At 54.1% G+C, this 20428-nt stretch overlaps 1 protein-coding gene across 3 annotated transcripts in view; it reads left to right on the plus strand.

Moving 5' to 3' along the window:
• The first annotated feature begins 13690 nt into the window (after positions 1-13690).
• The window catches only part of ZNF469 (zinc finger protein 469), a 50386-nt gene continuing 43648 nt past the window's right edge, over positions 13691-20428 (plus strand). For all 3 annotated transcript variants that reach the window (XM_063334808.1, XM_063334810.1, XM_063334811.1), the window contains exons 1-2: positions 13691-13788; positions 14094-14206. The gene's annotated coding sequence lies outside the window, so the exon portion shown is untranslated. The remainder of the gene's footprint in view (positions 13789-14093; positions 14207-20428) is intronic.

Here is a 20428-nt window from a genome sequence, read left to right on the forward strand (position 1 = left end):
CTTGCAAAGGATGGACTTTTTATCACTTGCTTCCATTAAAAAGGAAAGGAAAAAGAGGCTTTGGCTTGCGTTTGTTTTAATTAAAGAGAAGGAGAAAGCTTGGGTTCATCACGGCACCTCTCTCCTTTGTTCTCAAAGGCTTCCTTGGGGGGCACATGGGCCAGCGAGACTCCGAGCGTGGATTTCTGACAGCAGCCGGCTTTTTGGGGCTGGAAGCTGGAGTCCTGGAGTACAACATCGCCACCTGTTTGCCACAGGCGAACATACAGCAGGATAAATCCCGACAGGATAAATCCCACCAGGATGAACCTCCCAGCAGGATGCACTCCACCGGGATACATCCCATCGGGATGCAACCCATCAGGATGCGACCCATTGGGGTGCATCCCCATCGGGCAGCCCTCCATCAGGATGCACGCCACCGGGATACATCCCATCGGGATGCACCCCATCGGGCAGCCCTGCAGCGGTGCTCCCGGCTGCAGCGTGCACAGGCTGCACAGACGAAGCCAGGACAAGGAGGGGATGGAGAGAAAGGAGTAAGTGCTGGTTTTCTGCCGGAGCAGAGGAGCTCCCCAGCCCGTGGGGCAGTACAGAGTGCACTGCTGCGTTGGTACCACCTTTTCTGCTCCCAACTCTTGGACCTCCTGTTTCCACACGCACCCGTGCATGCTTCCCCGGAGCCCTTCACTGCCAGGCTCTTAACGTGTTTTTTCACCCCACTCACATCAAGAGGTTTAAATAGGTCTCTGGAGCCTGACGCGGGCAAGACTAAGTCAATGAGACCAGGACATCACAGAGCTGCGTGAGACGGGGATGGCCTACAAGCCGTCAGGAGGTGAGCAGGTATCTGTGTACCACCTTGCAGCTGGTGTAGCTGCCGCGTCCCCCTGGTAGGTTCTTGGAAGATCTGCTCTGCAATGGCGCCTAGAAAATGCAGAGAGCTGGAGCAAGCAGGGCTGAGCTGCTCTTGAGGGGTTCACCCTGCTTCTCGCTCTCCCTCCAGCAAAACGCCTTTAAGGGCTTCATCTTTCCAAAATATTCACCGGGACCTGGCTGGGCAGGCAGTTGAATTAAGCCAAGGCGCACCCTGCATCGCAGTGGAGTCAGTATGCTGTGAAATGCAGGGTCTGCTCCCCAAAACCAGTTGCCTCTGTTGGAAAAGTCTCTATTTGGGAAGATGCCTTGGAGAAGAGCAGGCTGAGGGTTTGGGCCAGCTGGAGGAAGAGCTAGGGCTGAGCATCAGGGCACTGGGCTCACACATCTCACTGCATTGGTTTTGGTGGATTTCATTGATTTTTGGTGGATATTTAGGATATCTGGCAATAGGACCCATGCATATGTTGGTTTTATCCTCCTTCGCCTCAGTGCTAAAAGCTGTTTCATACCTATACAATGCATCGGGGCTATTCAAATCCTTTTTGTGCCTATACGATGCATAAGAGGAATTCATACGCTTTGGACAAATGCTCCTGTGCTCCCGTCCCGTTTCCATGAATAGCGTGTGCATGGATTAAGTGTCAGGCTTTTGTTTCAAAGAAGCCTTCTAGGAAATGACTCAACAAGACATTTGTATGTTTCAATATGTCGGGATTTGAAATATTTGGATTCTGCTTATGAATATTAGCATTTAAGGGGAGGATCTTGCGTGGAAAGCCCTGGCTGCTGTTTGCGGGAGGGAGATGTATGCACACACTCACACGTATGTGCACGCACACAAACTGCTTCTCCTTTGGAAAGTGCTAATGGGAACAAGCCAACGTAGATTGTTCCATTAATGGGGATTTATAGCACAAATCTGCTACTGTTTTGTCAAGACAAACAGAACTAAGTGGGCTTTTAGTGCTGGGAAAGCTGGCCCTGAGGCTGTGGGCTGTTTACTAGCAAAGGGCAGCTGCTCAGAAAGGGCTGCAGGGGAGCAGAGGGAATAAATGGCAAAAGACGGAGACAAGAAGAACCAGGGTTTGGTGAAGGAAGAAATAAAATCAGGGGCACGGACTCCAGTCCCTTACCTACACTCCCTTGAGCGCGTTTTCTCCCTTAAAGTTTTGGTTGGTGAACTCGCTGATCATTTTCCCCTTTCCTGCGTATTTCAAAAGCTGCGTCCTGCTCCAAAAGATGTGTCAGTGTTTATCAAAATGTAAATAACACTCTGTGCCTTGGCTGCCCTCGGCGGAGAGCTAACGTTGCCGTGGGTCCAGCTGCTGAGTGATGGGGGTCCTTCTCCTCCAGGAGGTAGGGAGATGCTGGACTATCCTGCTCCTCTTCAGAAACACGTGTAAAAATGGTCTCAGGCTCTGGGGCTGGTCCAAAAATGGTCTCAGCCTCTGGGGCTGGTCCAGGATAACCCAGGCTGGATGCCACAATGGTGGAGGACGTGAGCAGGTTGGGCTCATGCAAGGGCATGGGCATGGTGAGACATGTTTGGGGAGAGATGCCCAAAAGTGGGGTCTGGTGCAATGTGGGGCTTCGGGGCTCTGGTCTCCACCTTCAGCTTCCCGAGTGGTTTTTGTGTCGCTCAAAGAATGTTGTTTTCATTCATTTGGCATGACTTAGATTTGTTCTCTGTGGTTTTGAAACTTCTCAGGAGCGTTGGCCAAAGTCATGCTCTGGATGGCTCTCCCTATGTTTCTGCTGGGCTTGGGTCTGTGTGCCAGCAGAAATTGGGCATTTCTGGGCAAAGCTGCCATACTTCTGCCATGCCCCTTCCTCTTCCCACCATGAAGGTGATACACCTTTCTCTTCTTCCCGGAGGATATCTTCTTTCTTTCTCCAACCTCCATGCTGCACTGAAATACAGACATATGTATTTCTGCATCCTGCGTCTCAGGGGGCATCTGTGACTGAAGGTCGACAAAACACAATGCTGTCACCCCTCTGCCCTCCACGGGAGACGGGTGGCCTTGGGAGCGTCTGCTGGCACCGTGGCACCGTGGGTGACGGTTGGGGACAGGTCAGTGCCTGACCCGTGGCTGGGCTGGAGTCGGAGGTGTGAGGTTATTGGAAGGTGCTTGTTTGTGCTGAGTGTGAATGCTGAATTGTTCTCCCCACGCCGGTCGTTATTATGCAAAGCCAAGTCCTAAAAAAATATTGAATTTCCTCTCCCATAATTTTGAGGAAAAACACTTATCCAGCATTAAGCAGCGATTGTGAGGTGTCCTTTCATCTGGACACGCAGGGGAGCTGCCGGCACATCTCGGGGTGGGATTGCAGCCCTCTGTGCTGAGCAAAGGGAGGACCCAGCACTGGGAGTGGTAGCTACAGATGGGGCAGCAACCTTGTCCCCCTCCTAATCTTTTTATTATTTTTTTTTATACACATGCTGCCTGAAACTCTGTGAAAAGCTTCTTTTTATTCCACGCTCAAATAAAATTCAGCCTGAACTGCTGCGTCTACAATAAGACTTTAAAGAGAGTCTGTGCCGCTTGATGTGAAGGGGAGCCGGGATGGAGAGGGGTGCAGGGGGAAAGCCTGAATGGCATTAAGAGAAATTTGGGAAAGCTTACGGCTGTGGTGACATTGGAGGATGCAGCAGGATGAGACGTGGTGCCCTGATGCCAGGACTGGTCCCACATCTCCAGGTCACCAGCGCATTGCCATTGCCAGCTCTGCACCGGCTGTGGCAGGGCTCGACCAGGCGTGTGTCCATCCAGATGCAGCACGGTAACGCTGGGATGATGCCTGCAGGACTGGGGGACGTCGGGGCCAAAGACGGGTAGAAGAAGAAGGTGGTGTTCCCCGCTTTGATCTTCTTTTTTGAATCAAAATGCAAAAAAGACAAGAAAAAGGATTAAACTCCAGCCGGGTTTGTGGCCAGCTGGGAGGCAAGAACAAGCCCAGGGGTTCTCCTACCTCTGCAGGTAACACCCAAAAGTTTCATTTCGAAACAATGAAACTGGAAAATCGAAGACTTACTCAGTGGATTGCAAATGGAAAATGAAAATTGCTCCGTTCTGTTTCAGTATGAGCACAGTCCATGAAAGAGCAAGAAGAACCAGGAGAAGCAGATGTGGTGACGCCCTCTGGGCAGGTGACTGCCCATGGTGGCAGGAGCTGGGTGCCAGGCTCCAGGACACCCCGCAGCTGTGCCCCGCAGAGGGTACTGCCTGACTCCTGGGTCATTCCAAGCTCCTCTTTTCCGAGTACACACTGAAATACAGATCCACCTCAGGAATCCCATTGCACAGATGGAAATGCAGCAGTAGGGACACCTCTGCCGTGGCCACCATCAATGAATCTGCAGGAAACGTGAATCTGATCCCAGCAGCCACCCCTGCAGCTATTCCCGCAGCCACCCAGGCTCTCTCACCCCCCTTCAGCCCTAGGGCATGGTTTACAGCTCTGCTTTCTGCCCGCTCACCTTGCCTGGAACCACAGCCCTCGGCTGCCTGCTCTTTGCCGGGGTCGCACCGGCAGCGGTGGTGATGCTCCTACCATGGTTCTGGAGGCAGATGGCCCAGGTCCTACCTCTGGCACGGGATCCCACATCCCAGCAGCCTTTCACGATGCGCACGAGGGCTGATGCTGGTGGGACGGGGAAGGGAGCAGCGAGTTGGGTCTGGCTGAGCTCCATCCCAGCTGGATGCTCTGCAGCATCTGTTCAACCCTAAAGGTACAGGAAAGGGTTTAGCAACGTGCAGCTGCCTCTAAGATGCCTATTTTGGCATAATCACAATCTTTCTGCATCTAAATAGCCAGAAAATTGAGCCCTTGAGTTTCACATCTGCAAGGTCAAAACAGTGCCGGAGCCCTGGATAAGCGGCGTGTTTATGCAGGGAAGGGGGAAGCAGCCCGGGAGCCGGGGACGCGGGGATGCGCCGGCCGCCTCGGCCGCTCCCCAGGCACCGAGCTGGCAGTTGCCTCCCGGATTGCACGGGAGAGGGAACATCGCGCTTCCAGCAGGCATCACACGTCTTTCCAAATCAAATACGAGCCTGCCCGCAGCTCGGTGCTTTGGGGAGCGGGGGGCAGCCCTGGGGCAGAGCTGCAAAGCTGGCAGCGGGCAAGGCAGGGCTTGTGGGACCGGTGCCAGCCTGGTGCCACCCCGCAGCGGTCCCCTCCAGCTCAGCCAGTGCCACCAAGTCCTCAGGGGGACATTTCACTCCTGTCCATTGCCAGGTTTTTGCTCGGTTTCTTGCCCCTGGGCACAAGGTTGCAGTTTTTTGGCTCAGCAGGAGAAGAGGCAAGGCAAGCTTTGGTTGTTTTTATTAGAGTTAAAAAGGAAGCTTTAAAGCAGACGTTCCTACGCGTCCTGAGCCTACTCCGCACGTCGCAGCCTTGCCAGCACAGCCAAGCAGCAAAATCCTCACGTCGGCCGATCGGCTCCCAGCTGCAGAGAGCTGGTGTCGCCCAGCAGCCGAGTCCCGGCCCCGTGCCGAAGCCAGCGGAGCTTCGGCGGCATCGGGCCTTTGCTACTCTACGGGCATCTCCCCCCAGCCCAGCCAGAGGCGCCGGTGCAGCTCTGGGTGCAAGTACACTTTTGTTACCAGAAATATAAGAAATAAAGGTCCAACTTTGTCCTCGTGCTGTTCCTTTAGGGTAAAGAGCCATGTGTTCTCTGAGCCGTGACCCCGCGTAATGTTTCTGGGTTGAGCCTGCGACACTCCAAGCTGATGTAACCATGGGGTTCCCCCTTTGCTTTCACCAGCTCCTGGGGGGACATCACCCATCTGGGCTACAAAATGGTTATTCTGGTGCTGGGACTGCCCTGGGCTGGTGCCTTTAGTCCCCATGAGCTGCTCCAAATGTCTGGTGACTTGAAAGGAGAGCAGGAATACGCTCCTATTTAATCTGGCTTTGGCTTTTGGAAGGGACACCCCCCCTATATCTTCCTTATCATGCGCTTCTGCGCGCTGGGCTGAGCTTACGCTTGCGGCTGTCGGAAACAGAGATGGTTCGTGTACCTCAACGCTGCACCCAGGCAGGGTGGTATCAGCCCTGTTACAGGTGTAAGGGAGGTTTTGACAGATGATGTTGGTCGATAAAGATATTCTGGATCTAGCTTTTGTCAATCCTGCACTTTTTTTCAGTGCAAATGTGCCTGTTTGCAGGGAAAGAAGAGGATGCGAAGCCCTGGCAGGGGATGGCACATGCCTCCTGTCCGGATTTGGCCCCCTGGAAGCAATAGCGTGCCGCTGAGATGAGCATCTTGTATGCGGGAGCTGCAGATCTTTAGCAAGCAGCAATGTCTGAGCTGCTTTGAGATAAGGAGCCAGAAATGCATGTGGCGGTGTGACAGTGTGGAGAGGGTGCCAACAGGGCCGGGAGAGCTTCCATGGGGCAAAGCTCCATCCCTGCAGCCCTTCTCCTCCCTGGACTAGCCCCGTCGTGCTCCTCATGAGCCTCCTTTGCTGTTCAAAAGCTGCTGAAGCCCAAGGGATGGGCTTGCACAGAGCCTCCTGAAACCAGTACCAGTGAGGGGATGTAGCCTGATGGCCACGTCATGCAGGGAAGTACATGAGAGGCTCTTTGGTTTGCCACACAGTGTGGCAGGACACTGGCCACCAGCCCCAGCTCCTTGCCCGGCCATGGACCGGCTGCCCAGCACAGCAGGCAGCTCCCTTTCCTCTCCCTGCCTCAGTTTCCCTGCTCCTGCGCTGCGTTGCTGACACCTGATGAGCTACCACAGCAATGCTGCAAAATAAAAAAAAAAGAGTAAAGCAATAAAACTTGGGGGGTTTCTGTGCATCTTGTGCAGCCTGGCAGTGGGCTGAGCGGGTGAAGGCGCTGCTCGCGGTGCCCGGTGAAGGCTCATTTTGGGATTCCTCACCCTGCTCCTGCAACAGCTCCATCACCAACCCCCTGCGGTTTCACTGACCTTCCCGGTGGCCTGTGGGGAGCATGTCGGTGGCAGGGGGACAGTCGGACAGAGCAAAGCTGCTCTGCAAACACAGGACCATTAACCCAAATCCATTTATCTGGAGATGGCCTGTGGGTCCAGGACATCAGCGCTGGGCTAGGTGCTGGTGCAGCATCCCTTCTCCCTCCTGCAGCATCCCTTCTCCTTCCTGCAGCATCCCTTCTCCCTCCTGCAGCATCCCTTCTCCCTCCTGCAGCATCCCTTCTCCCTCCTGCAGCCAAACGCACGTGGCTCCTGGGAGACTCATGCCTCAGTTTCCCCATCTGTAAAGCGGAGGTGGGAGCGCTGGGGTACGTATTGAGGATGGGTGTCACGTCCCCAGCCGTGCAGCTCAACCCAGGGCTGACAGTGACCTATTTACCTACGGCAGAACTTTCTGCTCCACTTATTTGACCCGGCACCTTTCTGTTTGCTTAAAGCCGGGAACGTTTCCTCTCGGCCAAGCCGGGCGCGCGCTCAGGTATGTTTGCTCGAGAGACAGACCGCTGCTCTGTGCATCCCCGGCTCTCCGCCTGGGAGGAATTCGGACCCTTTCGCTGCGATCCCATTGCAGAATTCACCCTGAAAAGCTTCCATGTTTTTCTTTGCCCTCTTCTCTCAAGCTGCACCGTCGTCATCTCGGGGACAGGCAGCGCCGGGGAGTAGAAAGGTGACATTGTTCTGCCCTGGAAGGCCGTCAGCATCCCAGCTCCCCGGCTCTGTAGCTGCCTCAGTCATGCATGTTTGCATATGTTAAAAATATTTAGTCCACTGCTAAAAAAAATATTATGCCCGAGATCTGGGGCCAGCTAAATATAATGCCATCTATGTGTCCGTGGCGCTGCGTGCCGGAGGCACAGAGGGGTACTATTTGCCTTCGGAGCAGTCCTCGGCTGCGAGCAGGGATGCCAGGAGCGATCCCGATACTGATGTCTGCCAGAAATGCTTTTCTCCGGCTTGGAGAGGGATTTGGGGCAAGGAAAGCTCTTTGCTGGGGTGTGGGTTGTTGCGGTGCAGCGTGGTGCTCGTGCCGGGGTGCATCCCTGTGCCCAGGCAGCCTTGGCGGCTGCGGGCAGGAATGCACAGGGCGAGGAGGGAAAAAAGGTCAAAGAAAATGATGTTGGCTCTGAGAAAAAGTAATAAAAATGAAAGAGCGGACTGGGATAATTCCTGCATTCACGTAGTGGGACGGGCGCGGTGCAGGGGTGAGCCAGGGATGGCCCCGTTCCCCAAACCCTCCGGTGCACAGAGTGATTTCATGGCGTGGACACAGGCCATATAGGAGAGGACTGAGACCTCCCCAGCTCATTTCACGTATGAGAGCAGGTTACGGCTCTTACCAGCCTCGCCCAGGCTTTCGCCCATGGCCTGGAGGTACCCAGCACTGCTTGGGCTGGGGAGAAGCTTCCAGATACGTTTCATATAAATAATTCCAAGCCAGCTGAGAGTGTGGGAGGGAAAACATTTCCCCGTAGTAATCTCTCCCAATGAGGGGCAGGAGAAAAGAGTTTGTTCTGGCCGCAGGAGGAAGACAACGGGGCACGAGGCCACAGGATTTTTGTGCCGAAGCATTAAGGAATCATTTCCTCTGCTTTTTCCTTATATATTTATTTTTGGAGGGGGAAAAAGGGGCTGGGGGAGGAGGCGGAGGCGGGGGTGGGGGGGGAAGGAATGAGGAGGTGAAATAATCCCAGGCAGAGTGTGTGAAGGAATCTTTATACCCCGTCCTTTTTCTTTGGGGCTTTTTTTTTTTTTTTTTTTTTTTTTTTTTCCCATTTTCCCCCCCCTTCTGCGAGCGCTTTGAGAGGCGGGGGAGCAAGCGGCTCCGTACACTGCGGCCATTCATGGCTCAGCTGGGGGCGCGCGGGGCGCGTGGCTGGGTGGGAGCGCGCCACGCCAGAGAGGAGAATAATTTGTTCACAATATAGAGCAGGGTAAAATAGGCTGGTTGTCTGAGTGGGGATGTAGCATAATGTATAGAAGTGCGAGCCTCAATAAGTCTATTTATTAGCGGGGCCTTTTGCTGAGCGGGGCTGTGAATAAACTATACAGCTCGTACAAAAATGTAAATGTTAGTGATCCCTTAGAGACATAATTACAGGAAAAAATAAGGACAGCTTTTCAGCGTTTGGGAAGCCGGCCTCCTTCGTCCCCTTTCTAACTGCTGATACACATATTATGTTTCCCCCGTGGGGTGTCTGCATCCAGCACGGCGCGTCCCCCCTCTTGCAGCTCCTCCATCGTCCTCCCTGCCCGCTAATTAAAGGAAAGTTGTGTCTCCGCGTCCCACGGAACGTGTTCTCAGCCGGCTTTGGTGTGCAGAGCTCTCGAATTCCTCAAGCCTGTGTGCCACTGGCTCCTCTGGACCACAGTGAAAGGTTTCATTCATCCCTCCTCTGCTGCCTTCTAGAGTTACCACACCCTGGGCCTCTGCTCCGCAGCTCCTCTCTGTTTTCCTTTCATTAGCAGGATTCCCAGATTGAATGGCTGCGAAGGGCTGGGAAGAGATGCTACAACCCTATTAGCATAAGGGCTGTGCAAATACCTGCCCCGCGCGCGCTCCTGCTGTTTGCCGGGAGGTCTGCAGAGCAAGAGAGCCAAAAATCTTTGGGGTTTGGGCTTTTTTTTTTTTCTGTAAAAGCAATTCTAAGTGCTGCCCCGTGCCTCAGTTTCCCTGAGCACAGCTCGTTTCCACCCACCCCGGGGATGAGTTTGCAGCCTTTTCTGGAAGGTGGCAGGGGAGCCGCAGGCAGGACAGGCACTGCCCACCCTGGGGACCTCTCAGAAGATGCTTTGGGATCTGCCGGTGCCTATTTGGCTGCACCCAAGGCACGGCAGCGCTCCGGGGATGCCCATGAGGACTGCAGCGTAGTATGCACGAGCGTCTTAAGTACCGTAGCTGAAGCCACATGGCCGTCCTTGCACTAGCCTTTGCCCTCCGCACCCGTCTGAGCGTTCGACGAGGAGGGGACGTTGACCCCAGTCTCAGCAGCCGGTCCATATCTTTTATTTGATTTAAGATGGACAGAAGAAACCCACGGCAGACGTGGGATGGACGGGAGCGGGTCTCCCTAGGCAGAAGGCGGTTTCGGTTGATGTCAGCTTTTCTTTTGGGAGTCGAGCTATTCAGCAAGCCTTTACCAGAGCAAGATTAGAGGAGGAGAGCGAGAAAATTAGTTTCTAGGAAATCCGTGCTGGGACACGAAGGGTCACAGAAGGGTTACGATGAGGGAATTTGCTTTGGGAAGGAAGAGCAAGGCACTTTGGAGCAGCCGTGGCCTTCGCAGCCCCCTCTGCCACCCTCGAGATGAGATCAGCCCGCGGCCCTGGCGCAGCTCTCTTACTGAGCTGCCGCTTTTATGGATGAGCTGGTGAAGCAAATTAACTTTCGATGAGTTTTTTCAATGGGAAAGGGACAGGCTTTTCAACAGAAATTTATAGCAAAATGTTAGCTCCACATCGACCATCTGTTGCCCACTGCGATGTGGAACCTTATTTGTTTTTTTGGCCCTTTGCAATTACTCTTGGTAGTGGGGACTCATCTAGGGTGAATTTAAGTTTCCTGATCACTGATTTATATCTTCAGTTGCCGTTCTTGGAGGCTTCACGAGTAGCTCAGAGTTCTGGGTGATTCATCACGTTTGATGGAAGCCTTCTGAGGCCAGACAGGCTCTTTGGAGGTGCCGTCCCTGAGTCTCATGGTGCTGCTGCCTTTGGATCACCCCCTGCATCTGATGCTGGTGGTTGTCCTCTCTCCATGGAAGGACGTAAATGTAAGGGCTTGTGGTGGGGACCCCAGGTGATGAGCACCCAAGTAGAAAAGGGAGTTGGAGAGGTGCCATCTCTTTGCTAGTGGTGGTGACCCTTTCTGGTGCCCAGGACACCGTAGATGTTCCCCATGGCTTGTCTTGTTTCCTGCAAACCCAGATGTGGTGGGAATGGTGTTGGCTTCTTCTGTCCCATAGGCAGCGTGACCCCACAAATACACTTTTAATGACAACAGTAACTGCTGTGGGCTGGGGGTTTGCAATCTGCCTTGCAAACCCCATTGAAATCAAAAGCGTTCATGGCTGCTCAACCTTCCCTTACCATGAAGCAGACCACGTGCTTCACTGCTACCTGGCTGGATTGCCCAGTCTGGAGCCACCGTTCAAAAATGTCTCGTGAGTCCTTGCAGCCGGGTCTCAGCGTGGTTTTGCATTGGCACTCCTGATGGGTTGGTGAAGGGACAATCTCCCATACCTGGTCTCTGATTTCTAGCCGGTAGTCGCTTGGATTGTGGTTTTGAGGAACCTGAAATAAAGAGCAAGCAGATGGAAAGCTGAGCGATGCTGCCTGCGAAGTTCCTGGCCATGAATCAGCTTCTGGCTTGTCTCTGAGGTTGGGTCCTCAGCACCTTCCTTGGGATCATCTCATGCAAGTGCTTGGCCAGCCTGCGCACTCCAAAGCTGTGCAGGTCGGAGTTGTGGATTCAGATCAGGATCAGACATCCTTGATGCATCCTATGGTCAGACCAAAGTCTATTTTCACCCCGTCACTCGTGCAAACACAGGGTACATCCTGATGGAGCGGAGGAGCTACAACGCCGGATCCTGACCCGCCTCATTGCGGCAGGTCACGGCAGTGGTCCTGCAAATTGCCTGGCCTGCAACAGCAAGACGCTGAGTGTCTTTGGCTAAAAGGGGGTAAAGCAGGGGGAAAATCTTCTGTATGAACTAACACTGCAGTATATTAATAATATATAATTAATGTACACTTACAATCTCATCCCATTAAAAATAAGCTTGCGGCCAGCTGTACTTGGTTGAAAACATCATTTTCTTGTGTATAAGATAAGAACAACTTTGAGCCCACCTGATTGCTAGGAAATTTGGAACATGAGTCAGGTATCACAGAAGAAACCCAGTGTGAGGAGAAACGGGGCGCTTCGATCCTGATATCTGATGCATCAAATGCCGATGGGGTCATCACCACCTGGGGGGAAAAAACAGTATTCCTGGGTCAGAAAGGCAATGCTGAGTCCTCCAAATGATGGGCTGGGTTTTATTTTAATGCAGTCATATATGTATTTTAAGCAACGTTTATTAGCAAAGTCCTTCATGCAGAAAGATGCACCTGGGTTTGATTTATGTTACATGAGAAATGTCTTGGCCGAGGCAAAAAGCACAGAACTGGGGGGGGGGGGGGGGGGAGGACACAAAACGAAATTTTTCTTTTATTGTGCATAATGAGATGTTTGCTCTGTGGCAATTGTATAAGTGGTTTCATCTTAGTGTGTTCAAAACAAATCTATGAATACAGCATGTATTTTAAAATTCATTGTTTTGCCCTGTAAATGAGTCTTCTAAAAAAATCCGTGACCGGGAGCCAGAGCCAGCTCACTGGTAGACCGGGTTCAGCCCGTAGTAGCTCCCTTGGCTTTGGGGAAGTTCCTCTGGATTTACCTCATTAGCTAAAATGAGCCTTTTTCCTCCTTCATCCCTCCTCCTGGATGTGCGTGTAACGTTTCGCGGTGATATTCGCCGAATGGGTGGCGAAGGGCGGCGCGCTGGTACCCTGCTTGCTGGAATACAGCACGCCGCGGCCGCAGGGGAGTGACCTGCTGTGCAGAGGATGCTTTGGGGTGGTTTCCCCCAAGGAAAGATCTGCAAAAAACAGAAGGCAAAAGTCGGGCCGGTGCGGAAGCCTTGGCAGCGCTGGGAGGGTGATGGGGGGAGCCGGGATGCTGGGAACAAACGGGCAGCACCGGGCAGCGCATTCCCATCAGCCTGGACCAATTCACCCGTGGGGAGCCGCGTTCAGGCTCAGTGGGGCAGGCTGGAGGCAAGCCGGGCAAAAGCAGCGGGTTTTAGCCCTTTCGCTCTGTTTTTCATCAAAATAGGCCTTTGCTGAAATTGCACAGGCCTTTGGAGAGCTTTCAATCCAAGCTGGTGTGTATTATTATATACCGTGTTTCCATAGGGTAGTGGACGTCATGAGAGCAGAACCATGGATGGGAGGTTGTCCGTGCCACGCGAAACAGCGGCGCAGGGCACAGCCGTAACCCAGTGGTGCCAAGAAATGTTTGTTCACTTCTGGGGCTGAAAAATAGCAAAAGGAGGAGATGTTAAATACGGGTAATTCAAACCCGCGCAAGCTTTATTGCAAAAAACGTCAAAAGTTGGTGTAGCCCCGCCATTGCTGTCCGCAAAAGCCAAACTGACTTCTCAAAGGCAGTTTGCAGTCGTTGCTGTAAATAAGCATGTGCTCGTCCAGGGGCTGCTGCGTTCGGAGCTGCTTGGACGGCGTCCAGTCCAGGGGTTTTTATTGCAATTCCACTTGATTGCCGAGATTAGACGACGACTCGTTCTCTACGCTTTACGGAGCTCCAGGAATAATCGTCGCAACGTGAAAAATGTCAATGGGTCCCGGGCTATGGAAAGCCGTATTGACCTCAGAGCGGGGTTTCAAATATTACACCCGCCGCTGTCAGAGGACAGCAAAGCAGATAATCCTCTTGGCCTTTTATCCTTGGGATAATGGGAAATTGGGAGAATGCTGCTTTTTTTTTTTTTTTTTTTTTTTTTTTTGACATGAGCAGACCTGGTCGCAGACTGGAGTGGGGGGGGAAAGAGGACAAATTCTCCTTGCAGCGGTGGTGCTGCAGGCACCAGCACTTTGCCAGGGCAGGGCCTGATCCTGCCCCACTGCAAATCAGCCCCAGATGCCTCCAAGGCAGCGAGGTGGCTCTGGATTTACTCCGGTGTAACTGGGAGCGGGGCTGCTGGTGGAGAGGATGCGTGCCTTTGATATTGTAACCTAAAACTGGCAGCTTTCCCTGCTCTGGCAGGAGTTTAGAAACATTGCCATATGAGCTGGTTTTCCAGAGAGGCCTGAAAATGCAATCCATTATCTGATATTTTGTAGCAGCTTTTTTAATTAAGGCTTTGGCTAAAGGGCTGATTAAAGAGGTGTGTGGTTTTTTTGTCCTTAGGGACTTGGCACATCCCGGCGTCTGTCACCCTTCTGCAACTACAAGACTCGCTTTTCCTCCCGTGTTATATTCGGAGCGAAGCTTTCCCCCCCCCCCTCCCCTTCTATTCCTTTCCCCCCCCCACCAGAGGTGCAGATAAATCATTATAGTCTCCGCTCAGCTTGTCTCCTTCTCCCGTAGCCCAACTTCTGTGTGCTACTGGCTGGTGCGGCGCGGAGGGGGCGTGAGCAGCGCAGCTCCGTGCCTGTGGTCAGTAATGAAGACTTCTCTTTTTATACACAGATTACGGAGGAACTGCACAGGGCCAGGCGGCAGCTCTTAATTTCCCGACTTTTTAATTTTTCAGCCCTCGCCGAGGAGAATGCAGCCTTCCCCTCCGGCCGACTTATAATGAGGTGAGTAAACACCCTTTTGTCATTTAAGGCTTGCTCCCTGATGTCATGTAAATATTATTTTTGTTTGGTCGAAGGACGGGTCGGGGGGGGGGAAAGGAGAATGTGCTGTTTGCCACATGTCAGTGTTGGGGGTTTCATACCTCCGCTCCAGTGATTTCCTAGGGTTCGTTCCCCTCGGTAATCCGCCTTGCTGAAGGCTCCCGAGTTTTTGCTCTGCAAAGTTCCCTTTAACACAACTTTCCTCCCCCCCCCCCTTCCCCGTTCTTGCTCATTCAATGACTCAGTGAGGTTTGTCAGAGTTAAAAAATGATGCTCCTTTGCTGCAAAGTATTTGGGCTATTTGTGTCATCCCAGAACTTTAAAAGAAAAATCATTGCCATCCCCTTTCCCTCCCCCGAGGCTAAAGCTGTCCCCGGTTTGCAGCTGGCGATGCCAGGAGCCCCCCTCCTTGGGCTGGGGGCTGCTCCCGGTACCCCCTCCTGGAAACCCGGGCTCCGCTTTCCTCCTGTCATCGGCTGCAGTGATCCCACCTCTCCCGGGAAAGTGTCGCCTCTGCCCCGGCGGGGGGACCCCCCAGGAGATAAAGAGTTAATCCAGCTCCCCCCCGCCCCCCCACCCCACCCCGACTTCAGCTGCAAAAAATATGAAGTGAGGATAGATCTGCTCATCTGCTGAGCAGAGAAGTTGCCTTTGATGTCGGTCCTTCCTTTCCTCCTTCTCCTTTTTTTCTCTTCCCCCCCCCGCCTTTAACCCTTCTGCCGGTGCGCTGCCTCCCGGGTGGATTTACGGAGCGCCCCCCCCCAACCTGGGAGCACCGTGTGCGTGGCAGAGGGCGGGGGACACGCAGGGACACCGTGGGGTGCTGGCATCTCCCCGCCCGTTTGCTCCCCGCCACCCCGCTCCCGGGATGCGCATCCCCCCGGGAGCGCTCCCGCCGGCCCCGGGGAGGGGGGGACACGGACGACCTCGGCGGGGACCGGCGACCAAAGGAGCGGGGTCGCGAACGAGCTGTCACCTGGGGTGGCCCGAGCCCGCTGCACTGTCCCCGCCCGGCGGTGCGGAGGGCTCAGCCCCGTCGTGTTGCCTTTTTTTTTTTTTTTTTTTTTTTTGGAGGGGAGGGTCGGCGGGGGGGAATTAACCCCTTTTGGCCGCCGCCGCAGAAAAGCGCTGCTGCCGCTTTAAGGCAGAAGTCCCTTTAAGTGACTTTCCATTTGCTGCTTTGGAGAGCTGAGAATTCGGTTTCCCAGATTTCCTTTGAATTGTGTGCAGTAGTTAGAGGGAGTTTAAAAAAATAAAAAAAAAAATAAAAAAAAAATAAAAAAAACTACAAAAAACCCTACTGTACATTCGGGAAACCTTCGGCAGCAACAAGACAAGGGAAAGGGGGAGGAAAACTGAGATTTAGGGATAAAAGTTAGATTTAAGGAAAAAACCTGAGATTTAGGGGGGGAAAGTCATCTGCTACCGTTTCCCTTTGCCTTCCTGCTGCCGTTTCAGTCTGCCTGCCTGGGGAGCGGAGGAACGGGGCAGTGGCGATGGGGAAAGCCTCCCCGTGTCGGGGGGGCCCGGGAGGATGCTGTGCCCCCGGGGCAGCGGCGTGTCCGCACCCACCGGCGCCAGGGCACCGATGGGGTTAAAAACCCTCGCCAGCTGGGGAGCATCATAAATTGCAGCCGTGCCCCACCAAATTAATTTGCACTTTCTTTTCCTAATGTTTGCTCTGGGGAGAACCAAAAAAAAAAAAAAAAAAAAAAAAGAGGAAAAAGAGGGGGGGAAAAAGCCCCTAAATAAATAAGCAGCCTGGAAGGGGGCTGGGGGAAGGCTCTGTTTCCTCAATTAGCTGGGACTTGCCTTCTCTTGACGAACGAACGGAAGGCAGCGCGTTTTAGCCTCTGGATTTGTGGAGCTTTCTCAAAGTGCCAAGTCTGGTTATACGGGGACTTTGGAGGGTTAGGTGGAGGAATCTGAGTCGCGCTCTGCTCCGTTAACTCCTTCGGAGCTGAGTGGCTTTGGGAACCTGGGCCTGGCAGTGCAAAACGACCTGGCAACTCCATAAGGAGGGAGGGTTTTGGCACCCGAGCGCTTGGGAGAGGTGGTTCCCCCAGCTGGGACCTTACCGGGCTGGGGTTTCGGCTGTGCAAGGTGCGCTGACAGAGAGGTGCCATGGGGACAGACGGATCTTGGGATGAGTTGAATGTATTTGTCATGGTTGTTCGTGGGCAACTTGCAGGACAGGGGTCAAAGGGTGGCTTGTGGGGTTGTGCAGAAGGCCGAGATGTATCGGCAGTCCTCGTGCCTGGAGGGAGAGGATGAGGATGCGGTTAACTTGCGTCAAGGTGCCGGCGTCACAGCGCATCACACCCATGCTCTACCATCCCGTACCCTTGCAGCGTCGCTCTCGCGGTCAGCAAACCTTGTATAAGCAGTAATGGCAGGAATTGCACCATACGCATACAGTTATAGTTTGGGATAAAGGCAAGAACTGGCTGCACACCAGCGCCAGCCAACAGCTTTGGAGGGAGACATCCTAACCAGGCTGGAGCAGGTAAAATGCTCTCCGGCAGAAGAGAGTCACCGGTGTTGTAAGTCCGCCAGGGTACGTGGGGAAATGGCTTCACCTGTGTGGGGAAAAATATCTCCTGGGCATTTAAAATTCACGTCCCAGTCCTTGGAAAGGAGGCCTTGGCCATGCATGGACGTGGGATGTCTTGATGTGTCCCCGATGTCCCCGGGACGTTGTCCCCCATCACACCCCATAAAGCCACTGAGCCTGCTTTATGGGCGACTGCAGGCAGCACAGGAGGGGCTCTCACCTGCCTGCGCCTGGCAGGGAAGCCCGCCCGCCTCACAGTCACACTAAGGCTCCTTTACCCCTCGCTGGAAGCATAAAGGGGCCTTAAAAAGGAAGCAAAAGGAACTTAAATTTAATTTACACTCACTTAGAGACCTCTTTACGTGGCCAGAGGAGCATAAAGGGGCCTTAATGTAGCTGGGAATCAACCCCTGAAGGTATCTGCGCCTGACTGCTGGGCATTCATTTTGCAGAAGCTCACCTCAGGCTGCAATCCAGCTTTTAATTCCTCAACCCAGATCCGCCGATGTATGGGGAGCAACAGCATCGGCCCTGGTGGGGTTAGGTCTCATTTACACCCGCGTAAGCAAAATTAAATTTGGGTTGCCAAGGAATAACTTGCAGGGAGCATGGCCTTGGCTCGCCAACACATTTGTGCCAGCCTCCGTCTCTCCATCGTCCGCTTGGATCAAGTGAAAGGGTTTCCCAGTTTAAATTCCCGCTCCAGCATGGGAAGGGATGCTCCGCTCCCTTCTGCCGAAGGGCTGGGGAGAGGAGGCTGGATGACTCATGGAGGGGACGGCCGATGGTGTTCCTCATCGCTTAACACCCACTCGTGTGGATGTGGCTTCCCGGGAAGCCTGAGCCTGCCCTCGCCTTTCTGTTAGCGCGAACAAAGCCAAGACTCTGTGCGCTGTACGGAGGAAACCGCATCGCAGCCGTGAGCCCCGGGAGACACCGCCAAGTTGTTTGGAGTTTGCCTGGTCCCCTACGAATCCCAGCTGCTGCCTGGCCGGAGCCCCTACGGCAATCATTGCTGAGGTGCTGCTTGTTTTAAAGCCACACCGCAGCCCAGCGAAGGGTAATGGTCCACAAGCCGTTTAGCAGCATCCCCCGTGACACCAGGAATCCCTGTGCCACCCCTGCCACGGTCTCTCCGCATCCCGGAGGAGCTGGAAGAAGCAGTGTCCAACCCCAGGTTTGGTGAACCTGGGCCAGGATTTGGGGAAAGCCGGCTCGTGCGGCGTGGCAGGATGGCTGGGAGGGAAGATCTGCGTCTCTTACACCCTGGGCAGCCGGGGCACCCCCACGTGCCTGCATGCGTGGCATAAGTTTTCCAGGGTAATACCCATCAGGCACGTGAAAGCTGGGATCTCCCTGTGGAGCATCGCCTGAGGGTACTGGGATCCAGTGTCTCTGCTTATTTATAGCCCTCAAAGACCTTGGAGCAAAGAGCCTGTGGATGAAGCCACTGGTGGAAGAGGCTGAAACCAAGAACTTGATGTATCTCAGGAAAGGACAGGGCGTTTACGTCTGAGAAAACCATCCAGATTTGTCACAACTCCAGTTCAGAAGGGAATATTCAACCTGGAGCTTTAGGGCTGTAGTTAATGATGACCAGAGCCAGCATCCCTATGGGCAGGGTCCCTCTTGGGGCTGTTCCCCCATCCTTCACTATGGGATGCTCTCAGGGACACGGGGACAGACAAAATGGCCTGAGGTCTGACCTTTTCTCACTATTCCCATGCTCGCAAGGTCACTGGCATCCCCCTCCACCAGGCAGCAGGATGCAGGAGTGTGCATTCTGCTCTACGACAACACACATCCCTCTTTCCTCCGGGGTCCTGCAAACGTAGGAACGAAATCCAGCAGGGAAGGGCTAGTGATCATGCTGTCCCCTGTGTTTTCTTTTGGTTTTTAATCTGTTTTTTTAATCTTTGGGTTTAAACACATTTAATGGTCACCTGTTCCTGACTTGGCAGGGCCGGCTGGCAGGGAGCGGGGTCGGGAGCGCGGCACAGGAGTGCCGAGCGCTGGCAGGGCGGCAGCCAGGTATTTGCACTGCGTTTTGGCCTCCATGCAAGCCTGGCTTCCCCCGTGCCAACCCTTGTTGCCTGCCCACCTGCCTTCCAGGCAGCGCTCTGAAATCCACCTGGCACCCTCTCCTTCCCCTCTCGTGGCTTTGCATGCCGGTGAGGTCTTTTCCATCCCTGCATTATCCACCAGCTCGGCCCCAGTGTTCCAGGCTGCTGGAGCCCATGGGAAGGAGCGTGTCCTTTGGTCGTGTCCCCGGGTGCAGCGCATGGCGAACTGCGGGACCCAAACCAGCTCATCCTCCGCATACATCGATAGAGATCTCCTCCAGAAGGCATGTGAAAAATGCAGCCGCAGGCGACCATCAGCATCCCCTTAAAAAAAAAAAAAAAAAAAAAGGAGCCTGATCTATTTTTGGTTTGGATCTGCTGCTTTTTAATTAAGGGAAACCGCCTGCCCCCTCCCCGTGGCCGCGCGGAGCTGCCCGGACAAACGGGGTGGCAGGAATTATTTAACGCCCCTTCCTGTCAAGCTGTCATGTTTAATTAGCACCTTCCTGCCCCAGCCCAGGTTAAAACCAGGCTGCAATAACACTGGGTGCTGGCCCGGGGCTTCCCGCTCGGCAACACCTCCAAAATACCTCGCTGGGAGGCAAGTGTAAAGGGACCCCTGTGTTTCCCCCTGCGTCGCACCGTGCGTTAGTGTTTCTTCTTAGCTGGACCGTGCCATGGCAGTCTGGACTCCCTGGAGGAAGGACTGGCTGCAGGCTCGGAGATGGAGACGCTCGGTAGCCCTGCAAGGGGGAAAGGCCGCTCTCCGGTCCCATACAGCCGGGGCGGGATGATAAGCTAAAGCAGCTTTGTGGCTCTGCCTGCCACGTCTGAAACCCTGCAGCCGAGAGAACTGCTCCTACCGACGTCTCCTGCCAGCCCGGAGGTGTTTGGGCAGTGCTGATGGGGTCGTTTGGCACCAGCTGGCTGGTATTGCCTCTCCTCGGCTCTCCCTGGATCAGGAATCACCTACCCCCAGCACACGCAGAAAGTTGGCCGAAAGCACGGACCCTGAAAAGCCTGGGCTCTTTGGAGGGAGAGGAGGAGGAGAAGGGATGCACACGGAGAGGATGCAGAGGGGCTTCAGAGCATCCTCCCACCTGAGGCCCACGGCAACCGCTGCCGGGGGTCGCCACTGGCCCTGCCTTCAACCAAGTCCCCTGCCCGCCTCACCCAGCCCGGGGGAACGGCCTGCACACGCCAGCGCTGGGCTGCAGAGGATGGGAAGGAACTCTCTGCTCTCCTGGTACTTATCAGTGGCCAGGAAACAAATTTTTCTAATTGACAGCAAACCGCAGCATTTTACAGAGTGGAGAGAAGGCCAGCGGTCTATCAGGCGTTCTGTGAAACCGGAGCGGGACAAGATCCAGCCCCGATGGATAGAGCGGAGCTGACCTGCCTTGGCCGGCTCCGGTCCAATAACTCACTCCTGTTTGCATTTAATTACAAACGTTAAAAAGCCCTTTCTTTTCACAACAACAAAGCCTTGAACCACACTTCAAAGTTGGGTTTCTGGGACAGTTGCATACCTTTTAAAAATAGCCCTCTGAGCGGTGCCAAGTGCTA

Source organism: Chroicocephalus ridibundus, chromosome 4 (genome assembly GCF_963924245.1).
Source record: "Chroicocephalus ridibundus chromosome 4, bChrRid1.1, whole genome shotgun sequence".
NCBI classification, from domain to species: Eukaryota; Metazoa; Chordata; class Aves; order Charadriiformes; family Laridae; genus Chroicocephalus; species Chroicocephalus ridibundus.